Source organism: Vanessa atalanta, unplaced genomic scaffold (assembly GCF_905147765.1).
Source record: "Vanessa atalanta unplaced genomic scaffold, ilVanAtal1.2, whole genome shotgun sequence".
Taxonomy (NCBI): Eukaryota; Metazoa; Arthropoda; class Insecta; order Lepidoptera; family Nymphalidae; genus Vanessa; species Vanessa atalanta.
Window position 1 is genome coordinate 1 of NW_025920004.1, and position 2,500 is coordinate 2,500.

Below are 2,500 nucleotides of genomic sequence, written 5' to 3' on the forward strand. Positions count from 1 at the left end.
GTTTTTTTCTCTTATTTTTAGTATACAGAGAAAAATTCAAAAAATTAAAAAAAAAAAAAAAAAAAAAGTTAAAAAAAAAAAAAGTACAAAAAAAAAAAAAAAGAAATATACATTTTAATTGAAGATGACGATGTGCGTTAACACATCGTACTTTCCTCGAAATCGACATCGAAAAATATCAGAATAGGACGCGTTACACGACTCTGGACTCTGACTCGGACACACTGCTGTGTGAGAGAGAGAGAGTGAGAATCGCGTCCTCGCATCGAAACGACACATTCCGAACGTCGATATTTGTGTTTTAGAATTTTATTATCGTTCATTATCGCACTCTTTCGAGATTGATAATTTACGTTAATGATCCTTCCGCAGGTTCCCCTACGGAAACCTTGTTACGACTTTTACTTCCTCTAAATGATCAAGTTTGGTCAACTTCCCAGCAACGCCGACGGCCGTGAAGCCACCGCGTGTCGGTCCGAAGACCTCACTAAATCATTCAATCGGTAGTAGCGACGGGCGGTGTGTACAAAGGGCAGGGACGTAATCAACGCGAGCTTATGACTCGCGCTTACTAGGAATTCCTCGTTTATGGGGGATAATTGCAAACCCCAATCCCCAGCACGAAGGAGTTTCAACGGGTTGCCCGGGCCTCTAGGCCAGGGAGAACATGCTGATTCCTTCAGTGTAGCGCGCGTGCGGCCCAGGACATCTAAGGGCATCACAGACCTGTTATTGCTCAATCTCGTGCGGCTCGAAGCCGCCGGTCCCTCTAAGAAGAATTTTAATACGCCGCCAGTGAGTTGCTCGACCGAAATCGAGCACACCTAAATGACGACGCCTATTTAGCAGGCTAGAGTCTCGTTCGTTACCGGAATTAACCAGACAAATCGCTCCACCAACTAAGAACGGCCATGCACCACCACCCACCGAATCAAGAAAGAGCTATTAATCTGTCAATCCTTCCGGTGTCCGGGCCTGGTGAGATTTCCCGTGTTGAGTCAAATTAAGCCGCAGGCTCCACTCCTGGTGGTGCCCTTCCGTCAATTCCTTTAAGTTTCAGCTTTGCAACCATACTCCCCCCGGAGTCCAAAATCTTTGGTTTCCCGGAAGCTGCCCGCCGAGCCATTGTAGTAACGTCGGCGGATCGCTAGATGACATATTTACGGTTAGAACTAGGGCGGTATCTAATCGCCTTCGAACCTCTAACTTTCGTTCTTGATTGATGAAAACACCTTTGGCAAATGCTTTCGCTGATGTTCGTCTTGCGACGATCCAAGAATTTCACCTCTAACGTCGCAATACGAATGCCCCCAGTTATCCCTATTAATCATTACCTCGGAGTTCTGAAAACCAACAAAATAGAACCGAGATCATATTCTATTATTCCATGCACGAAATATTCAAGCGGCATTTTGAGCCCGCTTTGAGCACTCTAATTTGTTCAAAGTAAAATTGTCGGCCCATCTCGACACTCACTGAAGAGCACCGCGATAGGATTTTGATATTGAACCGGCGTTTTACCGCCGGCTCACCGACGATATGCTCCGCAGACGTGTCAGTATCACCGCGGATGCGGTGCACCGACAGCGCGGCGCACAAATGCAACTACGAGCTTTTTAACCGCAACAATTTTAGTATACGCTATTGGAGCTGGAATTACCGCGGCTGCTGGCACCAGACTTGCCCTCCAATTGTTCCTCGTTAAAATATTTAAAGTGTACTCATTCCGATTACGAGGCCTCGAAAGAGTCCCGTATCGTTATTTTTCGTCACTACCTCCCCGTGCCGGGAGTGGGTAATTTGCGCGCCTGCTGCCTTCCTTGGATGTGGTAGCCGTTTCTCAGGCTCCCTCTCCGGAATCGAACCCTGATTCCCCGTTACCCGTGACAACCATGGTAGTCGCAGAAACTACCATCGAAAGTTGATAAGGCAGACATTTGAAAGATGCGTCGCCGGTACTGGACCATGCGATCGGCAAAAGTTATCCAGATTCATCAAAATTAACGACTTCGGACGAGACGCCCTCCGTCGATTGGTTTTGATCTAATAAAAGCACTCATCCCATCACTGGTCAGAGTTCTGATTGCATGTATTAGCTCTAGAATTACCACAGTTATCCAAGTAACTGAGTAAGATCTAAGGAACCAAAACTGATATATTGAGCCATTCGCGGTATCGCCTTAATACGGCTTGCACTGAGACATGCATGGCTTAATCTTTGAGACAAGCATATAACTACTGGCAGGATCAACCAGGGAGCTAACCGAGACTTGTTGAAGTCGTCAATTACTCTTCTCGTTTCATATTCGCATATAAAATACACACAAACTTATGCATGCATGTACAATATACGCACAGTATGAAACGAGCGTCTCACCGTATCGTCGATCGCGTTAGACGCGATAGATTTTAACGGTTGACTCTTATAAAAATTTATATGAGACACAAACGCGCTTTAAGCACGCGCGCGCGCGTGCGTGCGCTATAATATATAACGCGA

General features: G+C 46.0%; 1 non-coding gene across 1 annotated transcript; it reads right to left on the minus strand.

Annotated features, from left to right (window-relative positions):
• Positions 1 to 355: 355 nt before the first annotated feature.
• LOC125076639 lies at positions 356 to 2,258 on the minus strand. The gene has a single exon (XR_007120569.1). It is a non-coding gene; the product is annotated as a small subunit ribosomal RNA (ribosomal RNA).
• Positions 2,259 to 2,500: the final 242 nt, after the last annotated feature.